This window comes from Microcaecilia unicolor, chromosome 3 (genome assembly GCF_901765095.1).
Source record: "Microcaecilia unicolor chromosome 3, aMicUni1.1, whole genome shotgun sequence".
In the NCBI taxonomy this organism is placed as follows: Eukaryota; Metazoa; Chordata; class Amphibia; order Gymnophiona; family Siphonopidae; genus Microcaecilia; species Microcaecilia unicolor.
The window spans coordinates 11,787,558-11,801,891 of record NC_044033.1 but is presented as its reverse complement, the minus strand read 5'-3'; positions in this window follow the sequence as shown (position 1 = coordinate 11,801,891).

The following is a 14,334-nucleotide window of genomic DNA, read 5'->3' as shown; positions in this document are numbered from 1 at the left end:
CTCCTTACCCAGAGCTGGAACGATGGAGCACTTCCTTTTACCGGGCACATCGTCGGGGACTGTTTCGCTGCTGGAGGGTTTAGGGAGAGGTCTCCCGTTCCCCCAGCTTGAACATGAGATATCCTTTAGCCCCGAGACGAGGCTTCCTCCTCCTATGCCGGCTACAACGTCGATTTCGGACCAGAGACCCCTTGGTGCGCAAGTCGCGACGGGGTTTTCTGGCACGGGCCCTGAGTCGGCGTCTGAGAAGCCGAGGATTCCTTCTGTGGAGGACGCAGAAGTGAAGAGAGGAGAGATTGTTCCTGTGGAAGAGCTCGGAGTAGTAGGAGGTCAATCAACTTTGCCTACAACCTTAACAATTGATTTATCACGTAAGTCGTTTCTACCTGAAAAGCCCCAACAAATAACTTTGGATAATATATGGGAAGCGCTTGTAGGTTTAGAAGCCTCATTCACTCAACAATTTACTCAGTTAAATAAGAAATTCACACTAGACAATGAAAGGATCACTGAAATGGATATGATGTTAAAATCTGTGGGCAAGGAAGTTGAAACTAATTCTTCTGCAATTAAAAATTCTCAACAAATACAAATAAATTTAATAAAAGAGAATATGTATCTTCAAAATAGGATTGAAGTACTGGAGAACTATCAACGCTCAAATGCTCTCAGACTGATAAATTTTCCTAAACAAGTTGCTATTTCCCCATTGATAACCTTTAAGCAATATTTAACAGACGCTTTAAAAATACCAGAAAAAACACATCCACCTATTTCAAAGATTTTCTATATAGAACCGTTTCGCAAGAAAGATTCTTCACACAGGGAGGAAGTTAAAACCCAATCATTGGATTTAAATTTGACCCAGATTATTGAAGGAGACAATGAGGGTTTAACAACAGCAACACTTAAAGTGATTTTCATACTCCAACCGGATAGAGACTGGATCCTCAAACAATTTTTTCTAAATAAGAGACCTGATTTCCTAAATTGCAAGATAAGAATGTATCCGGATGTCTCTAGAAACACTCAAAAGAAAAGACAGGAATTTCTGAAACTGAGACCAAAGGCAATACAACTTGGCGCTTTATTTTGGCTGAACTTTCCCTGCAAGTGCGTGATAAAACTTAATTCAATTAAGTATGTATTTTTTGAGGCTAATCAATTAAACTCTTTTTTGGAGACAAAGTTGAGAGACTTACATCCTCCATTATCAGGAACATTAATAACTTCAACTCCATAATAATTGTATATTGCTTGGTATCCTTATATCAGCCTCCATTTGTTAAATTTTGAAGTTAGCTTCAAAAATTGGAATATTTGCCTGAAAATTGTGATAATTCTCCCCTATATTGTGGACTATAGACGAGTAATGATCTTCTTGTTATAATAATTTTTTTTTTCTTTGATGTATTTTCAAGAATTTACCAAGATACTAAATCGTCTTTATCTGTAATCAAGATATAATGCTTGAATTTATTTTGAAATGAATAAATAAATAAATAAATAAAAAAAGCTTGGAATATTCTATTTCTTTTTTCTATATGGCACATACAAACACTTTCTTCTTCTACTGCTAACTACCTTTAAATATTTGCAAGCATTTCCCTCTTTTACGCCAGACTCTGCCTTTCTAAAATATATATTTATAAACAAGGTTCAAACATAAATCCTGGTTGCATCAAGCATACAATGTACATTATCCAGCAGCCACTATTTTATTGTGAACATATCAAAACATTTTTTGAATCTTTAACTGTTATTTTTATTCTGCTAAATATATATATTTATATATATATTATCCATTATCCAGCAGCCACTATATATATAACAAACTGGATCAAACGCTACCTGATTTGATTTTAATACTATTCAATTAACCCGTGAGAGGATTCCTTGAACTCGGAGCGGTCTAGTCTTCAACTATCATCGAAGCTTCTGGAAACCTTCAGCTCAGGCAAGGCACAAAAGAAAGAACACGCGCCGCCGGAGATATCACTGCGCTACGTCGGCGAAAAGGAATCCATCGCAAATTGCAAAAGCTTCCTTTACTGTTGGGACAAAAGAACTGTAAGAGCTTCACCCGGACCTTACGTTCCAGCCTCTACTTTTTTTTTTCCAGGCTCTGAACTCAGGAGAGATTTCGTATTGGTTATCGGCTACAACGAGGCGGAAGGTTACAATGGACGAGAGTTGAGGGCGAGGACGCACGTGCTGAGCACGCGACGGCGTGTAGAGTCAAGCGTGGGAACGGATGTCGTCGTCGTCGTCGCTCGCCGTTATCATCAGACGATGATGATGTTGATGATGTTGTTGTTGTTGTTGCTTGAAAATCTTGGTGACGGTTAAACACAGTCGCCATTGCCCTGAGAGGAAACCTACAACAAATATCTTGCTGCAGATGGTCTGTAAACTCAGCAGAGGTTACAAAAAAAAAAGGCAGACCAGCAATATTTGGTTTAACCCTGTAATTAAAACAAAATTTGAACATAAACTCTGCAGTAAAGCGAAACAGCCTACGAGTTCACACTTGTAATAATAGGAGTTGTTGGGGGGATAAATTATTGTCTTCTCTAACTTTTCTATTTCCTAGCATTTCTTTTATTACATTTGTACCCCCCCCCCCCCCCCTGTGCTTTCCCACTCATGGCAGGCTCAATGCGGCTTACATGGGACAATGGAGGGTTAAGTGACTTGTCCAGAGTCACAAGGAGCTGCCTGTGCCTGAAGTGGGAATTGAACCCAGTTCCCCAGCATTCACAACATAGTAGATGACGGCAGAAAAAGACCTGCACGGTCCATCTAGTCTATCCACGATAAACTCATATGTGTATACCTTACCTTGATTTGTACCTGTCTTTTTCAGGGCACAGACCGTATACGTCTGCCCAGCAGTATTTCCCGCCTCCCAACCACCAGTCCCGCCTCCTATCACCGGCTCTGGCACAATCCCCGTATAAGTCTGCCCTCCCCTATCCTAGTTTCTCAACCACCAACCCCCTGATAAAGTAAACATACATATCTAAAAATGGACAGACAAGCAGTGTTGCCATATAAAAAAAAATTCCTACCCAAAACCCGCCCAAAAACCGCACACACCCCACTCCCGACATCACCCCCGCCCCTTCTGTCATCACCCCCACCCCCGCTGTTATCAACCCTGCCCCCGCCGTCATTAGACCCACCCCTTCCGTCATCAGCCCACCCCATACGTCACCTCGCCCTGCCCAATACGTCACCAAACCCCGCCTCTGTCGCTGTTAGCCCCACCCCCCGCCGGCCGAAAAACTGCCCAAAACCTGCGCGAAAAAAATAAACAAGCCCAAAAAAACCGCAACCCACCGCGGGCAAAAGTTTCCCGCAGCGGGTTGCGGAAAACCGCCCATCTGGCAATCCTGCAGACAAGGACAATTTATTTTCTTTGTTTCTATCCCCCCCCCCCCCCCCCCAGGCAGAGCTGCCAATTGAATTTTGAGAGGGATATTTTAGTACATGCCCCCAGCCCCGCCTTGGTTCTGCCCACTGTACCTCATGGCTCCCCCCCCCCCCCCCACTTCACACACCTCAATTCCAGAAAATATTTTGTTTACACCAGTGACAGCAGAGATGGTAAGAGGGAGTGTTTCAGTTCACTCTCTTCCACCCACTATCCAGCATCTGTTCCACCCAGGGACATAACCGCAAGGGGGCCTTGACCCCCCCCCCCCCCCCTTGAGTTGAAACCCACTCCAAAATTATGGCACTGGTTGAATCGCTGGCAGAGCTACCCAAGCACCGCTAGCTGAAGAGGTGCACTGCATGAGCCCCATACTGTGCCATTTGAGCAGTTCAGCAGTTGACACTGTTCTTCAACCACCGATGGCAGCCATACCGCATATCAGTTCAGACACTTGAAAATAGAAAATAAGATAATACCTTTTTATTCAACTAGCCTAATACCTTTTTCAATTAGCTTTCAAAGACCAACATTTCCTGCTTCAGGTCAGGTCGGTATACTCTTATGGTATCCTGACCCAAGGAAACAAGTGTTGGTCTCTAAGGCTAATCAAAAATGTATTTAAATCAGTCCAATATAAGGTATCACCTTTATTTCTATTTTATGTTTTATTTGCATTTATTAACCTTTATTAACAAAGCTACCTCATCACTTTATCCTAAATTAAAAATAACATTATTTTCTGTATGTTTGTTGTCTAGTCATATTGTAATCCGTTGGGTTGGTCGTGAGCCCTTGGGCCCTGGCCGAGGCCAGGCCAAGGGGAGACCGACCCACCACCGCACACCCCAGCTACACAATACCCCCTAAGCTACCCCTCCCCCAGTCCCTCAGGAAGAAGGGAAATAGGCATACAGGCGGGCCTCGCGGCCGAACTGGAACCCACGCAGACAGAGCCACTCGTGCGAGCCTCACGGCTGAACTGGAACCCAATCACACACAGGGAGGGGTGAAAGAACCCAGAGGGCCCCAAGATGCCAGACACGCGCTGAACACCAGCAATAGGGCAGAGGGGGAAACAAAGGACCAGAGCGGCCACGCCCACGCAGGGGACTAGCGCAGGACAGGGGAACTAACACAGCAACCCCCCCCCCCCCCCCCACCACCAGGGTAGGCGCCCCAGGCAGAAGCCAGAGGAACCAAACACAAAAGGAAGGCAGAAAGCCTTTGCCTCAAACCCACTGTAGACAGAGGCACACAGAACACAAAGGGTTAAGCTTGTAGAGCCAGCAGAGAGAGAGTGCCATAAATCAACAAACAATCAGAGAGAACGCTTCCCCTCCCAAGAGGGAGTGAGGCCCATCCAAACAAACATACTGGCAGAGGCAGGAATACAATACACACAGTACACAAAGGGTTAAACTCACTGAGCCAGCAGGACACTGGGAAGAGAAATCCTTAAAACAAACAAACAAAGGAGAACGCTCTCACTCAGCCCAGAGCCCCTGAGGCTGAGCAATGCCCAGCCCCCACTAAACAAAGGAGCAGCTGACCCTGATTACAGAGCTGAACACACACACACACACAGCAGCAGCTAACCCAGAGGGAAGGAAAAGAATACTCTAAATCAACACAGATCCCTGTCAGAACCTAGAGCACGTTCTGAGAGAAACCTATCAGGCTTTCCTGTTACCACCAAATAAGTAACGCAAAAGCAGACAAACTCCTCAGCTGCAGGCTAAAGTACTATCCCCTGACGTCAGCACAACCCCTGGCAGCCAATCAGAAGAGACGTCCCCCCTCCCCCTCAGCCAAACCGGCAGAATCATAACACATATACTTTTTCTGATTGTATTGGTCCCAGTGTATTGATTCTGCTCTCCTTTATCTTCTCTTAACTCTCTTTACACAGTTTCCTGTCCATTTGTAATTTTGTTCTCTCCTTTTTCTTTGTTTTCTTCAATTTATTTTTCTGACTCTGTCTTGGTTTAATTCATTCTTACTATCCAGACTTTAATTTCCCTCTTATTACTTAATCTACCTATGGCTTTTCATCATTTCTTCACCCTTGTTCTCTCCATGCCCCTTCCTCATTCTCCAGTCTTTTACTACTCTGTCCTCTCCCCCTTTCCATCCAACATCTCCCCTCTTTCTCTCCCCATCCTTCCAGTGTCTCCCCTCTTTCTTGCTGCATCATTCTATACAGCGTCTCCTCTCTTTCTATCCCTACCCTTCCATCCTGCGCCATCCCTTTCTCTCCACATCCTTACACCCATCTACCCTCTTTCCTGAGCCTTCCACCCAGTCTCTCCCTCTCTCCCCCTTCCTTCTATCCAGTGTCTATCTCTCTACCCTTTTCTATTCAACATGACCCCTCTCTCTCTCCACATCCTTCCAGTGTCTCACCCTTTCTTTCTGCATCCTTTCATATATATACACTCTTTCTCACCCTATCCTTCTATACAGAGTCTTCTCTCTTTCTCTCCCCATCCTTCCATCCGTCTTCCCTCTTTCTTTCCTCCTCATCCTTCCATCCCACAACTACCCCCTCTCCCGATCCTTCCATCCAGTGTAAGAGAGAGAGAGAGACCCCCTCTCCTGATCCTTCCATCCACTGTCTCTCTCCCTATCTCCTTCTTTCCATCTAGTGTTTCTCTCTCTATTCATCATGAGGGTTCTCCGCATCCTTCCAGTGTCTGTCCTGTTTCTCTCCCTACCCTTCCTTCCAGTGTCTTCCCTCTTTCTGCTCCCATCCTTCCAGCGTCTTCCCCTTTTTCTCACTCCTTTCATCCAGCATCTCCCCTCTTTCTCTTTACATCTGTCCAGCCAGGATCTCCCCTTTCTCCCCATCCTTCTCTCCAGCAGCTTCTCTCTCTTCAACTGCCCCTCTTTCTCTCCCCATGTTTCCATTCATCTCTCTCTTTCTCTGTACCCCTCTCTTCCATCCAATGTCTTCACTCTATCATTTCCTCCCCACTCTCTCCATTGAGCACCTCCTGCCTCCCGCTCCCCCTTCCACCTGGTATCCGTTTCCTGGACAATGCTCCTTCTGTTGGGCCGGAGCGAACACAAACAACAAAATTAAGAGCGGGGCTGCAGCAGCCTTCAGGCCACTGGTACCACTGTTACCTCTCCTCCACAGTCCCCAGTCTCAGTCTTCACCTTCCTTCCCTCAACTCCATAGGCGTAGTTTGACTGTTTCATTTGGGGGGGGAGGGGGGGGGAATGGGCGGAGCATATTAGCATATCATTTGCATATATACATATGCAAATGATATGCTAATATGGAGGACGGAATTGAAATTTACAGGCAAAATATCACAGATGCACATTTCAAAAAGCTGACACATTTCAATTAATAAATTATGAATAAAATACTTTTATCTACCTTTGTTGTCTGATCATTTAGTTTTTCTATTCGCTTTGGTCCCAGTGTCTTCTGTTTTATGCAGTGTCTTATTTCCAGTAGGCTTCCCTCTGCTCCCCACCCTCCCAGTCCCATCCATCTTCTGTTCCTTCCCTCTGCTCCCCACCACTCCCAGTCCCATCCATCTTCTGTTCCTTCCCTCTGCTCACCATCCCTCCGTCCCATCCATCTTCTGCTCCTTCCCTCTGCTCCCCACCCTCCCAGTCCCATCCATCTCCTGCTCCTTCCCTCTGCTCACCACCCTCCCAGTCCCATCCATCTCTTGCTCCTTCCCTCTGCTCCCCACCCCTCCCAGTCCCAACCATCTCTTGCTCCTTCCCTCTGCTCCCCACCCCTCCCAGTCCAATCCATCTTTTGTTCCTTCCCTCTGCGCACCATCCCTCCGTCCCATCCATCTTCTGCTCCTTCCCTCTGCTGTGCCTGACCTCTCCCAATCCCATCCATCTCCTGGTCCATCCCTCTGCTCCCCACCCCTCCCAGTCCCATCCATCTCTTGCTCCTTCCCTCTGCTCCCCACCCCTCCCAGTACCATCCATCTTCCCTCTGCTCCCCACCCCTCCCAGTTCCATCCATCTTCCTTCTACTGCCCCCCCCCCCCCCCGCGAGGTCCAAGATTGTGACTCCGTTTACCCCCTCTCTTCCTCCCTCCCTCCGGTGCAGGCAACAGTCTTCAGCTTTTTCAGCGTTCCTGGCAGCGGTAGCGATGTACACGCTGCCTTCGGTCTGCCCCGGAAGCCTTCTCTTCAAGTTCCTGTTCCCACCTATGCGGGAACAGGAACTTGAAGAGAAGGCTTTGGGGCAGAGCCGAAGGCAGCGTGTACATCGCTACCGCTGCCAGGAATGCTGAAAAAGACTGCTGCCTGCGCCGGAGGGAGGGAGGAAGAGAGAGGGATAGACGGACACGCTCCTCTCCGTCCGCTTGGCTTCCCTGCCCTCTCTGTCTGCGTAGAGAGGGCAGGGAAGCCAAGCGGATGGAGAGGAGCGCGTGCCTGCATATGTTTTTTTTTTTTAACTAATGGCGCGGCGGCGCCTCGTCGTTTGGGGGGGGCATTGCCCCCCCAGTCTACGCCTATGCCTCAACTCCCTTGACAGCTCACTTCTCTCTGCCACCCGGCCTGCTGCATTTTTTTACATCTCTGAATCGGCAGCACAGGATGGAAGGGAGAGGGAGGCCAGACAGTGGATGGAAGGGGCAGGGAGAGAGAGAGCAGACAGTGGATGGAAGGGGCAGGGAGAGAGAGAAGGCAGATGCTGGATTGAAGGGAGAGAGTGAAGAGAAGATGACCAAGCCAGAAACCAGAGACAACAAACTGTAAATAAAATATATATTTGTATGTTGTTGCTTTATGATAAAGTAGTATTGAAGCTGTGTTAATAAATGTTTATAAATAGAAAATGGAAATAAGGTAATCTTTTGATTGGATTAATTTTAATACATTTTGACTAACTTTCAGAGAACAAAAATCCCTTCCTTAGGTCAGGATAGGATGCTCTAACAGCAATATACTGTATTGACCTGAGGAAGGAGGTTTTGGCCTCTGAAAGCTGAATGCATTAGTCCAATAAAATGTTATTTTCTATTTGTTAATTTGTAAAGAGGTGATTGTTTTCTTTTGTTTTGTTTTCAAATGTACATCTGCTATCTTTATATTTTGCACAGTGCTAGGGGACATTTTCTGTTTCTGTGGTGTGGTACATAAGTACATAAGTACATAAGTAGTGCCATACTGGGAAAGACCAAAGGTCCATCTAGCCCAGCATCCTGTCACCGACAGTGGCCAATCCAGGTCAAGGGCACCTGGCACGCTCCCCAAACGTAAAAACATTCCAGACAAGTTATACCTAAAAATGAGGAATTTTTCCAGTCCATTTAATAGCGGTCTATGGACTTGTCCTTTAGGAATCTATCTAACCCCTTTTTAAACTCCGTCAAGCTAACCGCCCGTACCACGTTCTCCGGCAATGAATTCCAGAGTCTAATTACACGTTGGGTGAAGAAAAATTTTCTCCGATTCGTTTTAAATTTACCACACTGTAGCTTCAACTCATGCCCTCTAGTCCTAGTATTTTTGGATAGCGTGAACAGTCGCTTCACATCCACCCGATCCATTCCACTCATTATTTTATACACTTCTATCATATCTCCCCTCAGCCGTCTCTTCTCCAAGCTGAAAAGCCCTAGCCTTCTCAGCCTCTCTTCATAGGAAAGTCGTCCCATCCCCACTATCATTTTCGTCGCCCTTCGCTGTACCTTTTCCAATTCTACTATATCTTTTTTGAGATACGGAGACCAGTACTGAACACAATACTCCAGGTGCGGTCGCACCATGGAGCGATACAACGGCATTATAACATCCGCACACCTGGACTCCATACCCTTCTTAATAACACCCAACATTCTATTCGCTTTCCTAGCCGCAGCAGCACACTGAGCAGAAGGTTTCAGCGTATCATCGACGACGACACCCAGATCCCTTTCTTGATCCGTAACTCCTAACGCGGAACCTTGCAAGACGTAGCTATAATTCGGGTTCCTCTTACCCACATGCATCACTTTGCACTTGTCAACATTGAACTTCATCTGCCACTTGCACGCCCATTCTCCCAGTCTCGCAAGGTCCTCCTGTAATCGTTCACATTCCTCCTGCGACTTGACGACCCTGAATAATTTTGTGTCATCGGCGAATTTAATTACCTCACTAGTTATTCCCATCTCTAGGTCATTTATAAATACATTAAAAAGCAACGGACCCAGCACAGACCCCTGCGGGACCCCACTAACTACCCTCCTCCACTGAGAATACTGGCCACGCAATCCTACTCTCTGCTTCCTATCTTTCAACCAGTTCTTAATCCATAATAATACCCTACCTCCGATTCCATGACTCTGCAATTTCTTCAGGAGTCTTTCGTGCGGCACTTTGTCAAACGCCTTCTGAAAATCCAGATATACAATATCAACCGGCTCCCCATTGTCCACATGTTTGCTTACCCCCTCAAAAAAATGCATTAGATTGGTGAGGCAAGACTTCCCTTCACTAAATCCGTGCTGACTTTGTCTCATCAGTCCATGTTTTTGTATATGCTCTGCAATTTTATTCTTAATAATAGCCTCCACCATCTTGCCCGGCACCGACGTTGCATTGTGTTGCATTGTATGCAGAATCTGGCATCTTGGGGGTTCACTTTAATTTTTGTCTAAATATAAAATTTGTGGTTACTTATTCTGTACTGGATGAGGATGTATCTGTGTCTGTGAAAGACACGTCTTTCAGTTGGCATCGACTGTACACGATTGAGGAGCCCATATGCCAAGCCCCCTCCCTACCCATCTTCAAATCCTTGCTCAAAGCCCACCTCTTCAATGTCGCTTTCGGCACCTAACCATTGTACCTCTATCCAGGAAATCTAGACTGCCCCCAATTTGATTGACTGCACTTTTTTGTCCTTTAGATTGTAAGCTCCTTTGAGCAGGGACTGTCCTTCTTTGTTAATTGTACAGCGCTGCGCAATCCTGGTAGCGCTTTAGAAATGTTAAATAGTAGTAGTAGTAGTAGTAGGATCTGTACTATTCTGGATGGTTTTGTTTTACAATAGGTGAACTGATGTTCTTGTTCTAACTGCAGTGTTTAAGATGCTTCCTTTTCCTAGGTACACCCTTGTGTAACTCGTACAAATTACTGCTTAGGTATGGTAGAATTGTTCTATAGGTCCTGAGTGTTTTGTATTCTCGATATGCCTAGTACTGGATTTTGGAGGGGGCTGTAAAAAATTGACCGGCCCTGGGTGTCAAGTACCCTAGGTACGCCACTGCTCTTGAGTCCCCCTCTCACTGCTCCTGCGTCCTTGTTCCTCACAGCCTGCTTGAGTCCGGGTTCCTGTTCAAGCAGTACAAGACCCAGCCGGCACACTCAGCCTTCGAGCCTATCTGCTTGTGGAGGTCCTGTTGGTACCGCCCCTCTAACGCATATGTGACGTTTCAGAGAGGGCGGAACTAACAGGGCCTTCCCAAGCGTGTGGCATTGGCGCAAAGGCTTGTCAGTGCTTGTGCCAGGCCTTGTATTGGCTGATGCTGGGTGTCCGGACTGTCAACCAGGCAGGCAGGCAGTGGGAGAAGGAGGATGGGCGGGAGGGAGGGAGGGAGGGAGAGAGAATCGCTGGACAAGGATAGCAGGAGAGGTCAGGGGGAGAGGAGAATCACTGGATATGGATGGCAGGGGAGGATAGGGAAGGAAAATAACTTGACATAGATGAGAGGGGAGGGGAGAGAGAAGAATCACTGGACATGAATGAAAGGGGAGGACAGGGGGCAGAGGAGAATTGCTGGACATGGATGGATGGAGGGGAGGGCAGGGCAGAGGAGAGGAGAGAGGAGAAATGCTGCACTTGGATGGAGGAGACGGGAGAGAGAATTATTGCTGGATATGGACCCAGGGGAGGGAAGAGAGGAGAGGAGTAATTCTGGACATGGATGGAGCGGAGGAGAGAGGAGAAATGCTGGAAATCGACGCAAGAGATGTGAGAGAGGAGAAATGCTGGACATGAATGGAGGGGAAGATAGAGAAAAGATTAAGATGCACATGGATGGAGATGAGGGAAAGTGAAGTGAGGAGGAAAACTGCACATGGATGGAGAAAAATAGTCAAAAGTTGGAACCATGTTATACCTCCTCCAGTCAATTCCATGGTGGACCCAGGTCACCCAGCTTTTACTCATGGATGTAGGGCAAGAAGATAAGAAGAAAAAAAGGAAAGAAAATAAATAAATGGAAAGGAAGCCCTGGAGTTAAGAGAGCAGCAGAATCAGGGACTGGGGCCAACATGATCAGAAAAACAAAGTCAACAGACAACAAAGGTAGAAAATAAATAATTGTATTTAAAATTTTAGTGTTTGGAATATGTCCAAGTTGAGAATTGACATGTGCTATCTTATTTTGCACTGGGTATACTGGAACTGTAACAGCTTACAGCAATTATTTATAATGAAAAAAAAAAAATCACAAGTTGTTTTTTTTTCTCCCATACTGGTATAAAATTTAAATGATGCCTACTTATATGCGCCATGGCTGGTATAAGGGGTGTGGCTAACATAGGGTGGAGCCATAAATGGTGACCCCACCCACAATGAGTACCGGTACCTTTTGTCCTAAAAAAAAAAAAGCACTGCACACATATATCCCAGGAGAGCAATGCGGAACCCTAGGGGGCACTGCAGTGGACTTAATATAAATGCTCCCAGGTACATATCTCATTGTTGCTCCCTTGTCTGCTGAACCCTCCAACCCCCCCCCCCCCCACAACTGTACACCACTACAATAGCCGTATGGGTGAAGGGGTCATCAATATGTGGGTACTGTAGGTTTCTGGTGAGCTTTGGAGAGCTGACATATTCTACCACAAGTGTAACAATTACAGTGGGTTATGGGCCTGGGTCTCCTCCACAATCCACTGCACTGACCAGTAAGCTACTCTAGAGACCTGCTTGCTGCTCTAATGGAACTGGTTATAACCTTTGAGTCTCTTCTATATCTTTGGGGGTGAGGGAGGGGGTCACTGACCACTGATGTTTCCTTTATTCCTACAGTGGTCATTCAGGGCACTTTTTTTGTGGTTTAGTTGTTATTAAAACAGGTCTAGTTCAAAACATTCCTGGATGTTTTAAATTTGTAGATACTAGATCCAATTTTCAGCAATATGATCAGCAAAATACTAATAATAAGCTGAAAAAATGCTTATCGCAGTCTTATTCAAATGCGATAACAAGACAATAAACTGCACTTCTTAATCTTATTAAAAGTGGAGAGAACAACCTGTGGAGGTTGTTGTCTCAGGCTGTTTGCTATGTGAATATTCCATCACTGTTTAATTATTGCTACCAGTATTACATATTAAGGGCATTTGCTTTAAAAATCGCTTTTGTTTATTCAGTCCATGTGCACATGGTTTTGATTTTTAAAGCCAAAAGTGAGTCCAAACATAGGAGCTGACTCTGTGGGTGCTGTGGATGCTTGAGCACCCCCAATATTGAGAGAATTGCTTGTATGTGTACAGGGAAGGGTTATTTCCATTGGGCTTAGCACCCCCCATTAATTTTGAAAAGTTGACTCCTATGAATCCAAAGGGTGGTTGAACAAATAGGTATAAACTGTGTTGTTTCTGGCTTGGATTTCAGAAAGTTAGTGCTGAGATTGTAAGGGTAGATGGTGGTGGGTTATTTAATTTGCTCATGGAACGAGATAATTTTTGTTTGCTGTGGCTATGCTTGGAGGGGCTATAACAGCTCAGGCCCTTTCTGAAATGTTTCTGGAATGGTTGTAAGTGGGGCAGGGAGGAGCTGTTTGTGAAAGGGGAGGAGAAATGGAATATAGGAGGTGATGTATCTTCTATGTTTGCTTTATAAATGACAGTTCAAACTATTGTTTACTGCTTTATATACTGTAGTAAAAGGATTGAAATTTACAATAAAGTGTTTGAGGCTTCTAAGGACGGGACAGAGAAACCATTTTGTCCTTCATCATTCTCAAATAAGAGAGCATCTGTGTTGCAGGAATTACCACTATTGTTAGCAGAATCTGTGGTACTTCAGGAGTCAAACAGCACACACCAGAATGAGAGAGAAATCTTCTTTATTTGCCAGCAAACAAAGTAGAACATCAGCACTAAGTCTCTTCTTCTCTTTCTCAGCTCTCTGGATCTTATGGCTTCTGTCTCAGCTCCTTCTCTTCTTCTTAGCTCTCTCCTTCTCCCTTCTTAGCTCTCTCCTTCTCTCTTCTTATGTAAGCTGCTTCTGCTCTCAGTTATATACTATTCCTAAACCCCTCTAGCCCCCCTTACTTTCCAGATGGTAAAGAATAGATGATTACCCTGCCTTGAACTAATCACCTCTACACATATGTTCAAAATATCAGTTACATAGGTTCCAGACATTTCCTAACTGACCTATGACCTGGGCCTCTCAGACTAGACAATGTAGCACCTATCTCTGTATTATTCACATAATCCCATTCATTGCTTCATACTAACTACTAACTGGACTCTGGTATTCATTAAGGGGTCAAGGGACCAAACTTTGCTTAATGGCATACAGATATGGTTTGTTATTACTTTTGAGGCAGTGGGCAAAGAAAGTGTTAACTCTGAGAAATGATATTAAAAGCTTGAAGTTAGAATTCTAACTTTTTACTTTGCAACTAAAGTGAAGGTATGCCAGATGGTTCATATTATCTCAATGTCTGGCTTGGCTGAGCCAAAGGTTAAAAAGGTCAGAGAAAGGAATTTCTTTCACCCTTGTGAATAATGAATGCTAGCTCAACATTTGTATACTGTTAGACATATTGTAGTTTAAGAATAGGCTGAAATACTATTTAGAAGTGCTTAATATGTAGATATTCCTGATATTTAGAATATGTCTTATAAGAAATACTGATTCTGTGTATTCTGTGTAGTTAATAGGTAGGAAACCTTTTTAAATT